This window comes from Nerophis ophidion, linkage group LG20 (assembly GCF_033978795.1).
Source record: "Nerophis ophidion isolate RoL-2023_Sa linkage group LG20, RoL_Noph_v1.0, whole genome shotgun sequence".
NCBI classification, from domain to species: Eukaryota; Metazoa; Chordata; class Actinopteri; order Syngnathiformes; family Syngnathidae; genus Nerophis; species Nerophis ophidion.
Genome location: NC_084630.1, coordinates 1898257 through 1898575, shown reverse-complemented (window position 1 = coordinate 1898575; position 319 = coordinate 1898257).

The following is a 319-nucleotide window of genomic DNA, read 5'->3' as shown; positions in this document are numbered from 1 at the left end:
GAAGAAGTGAGGACATAAATCATGGTCCCAATTCGGAGAAGCATTGCATCTAATAGAGAATGTCTCATTTGCACCCCTGGTGGTGAAATCTGACAAAAGTCGGGTGGTCCCAAAAAGGAGGGATTTTTCAAATTGACTGTGTTGGTTTGAAAAGTTTGGTTAACATATGAAATAACAAGTATGTGTAAGAAATTGAAATGCGCCCCCTTTGGTCAAAATTAATTTAAATAAGTTAAATGAATACGTAAATAGAGACATGCTGTAATAACTTGAAGTAAATAACAAAAATTAAAAACCAATTACAAAAAAATACAAATAA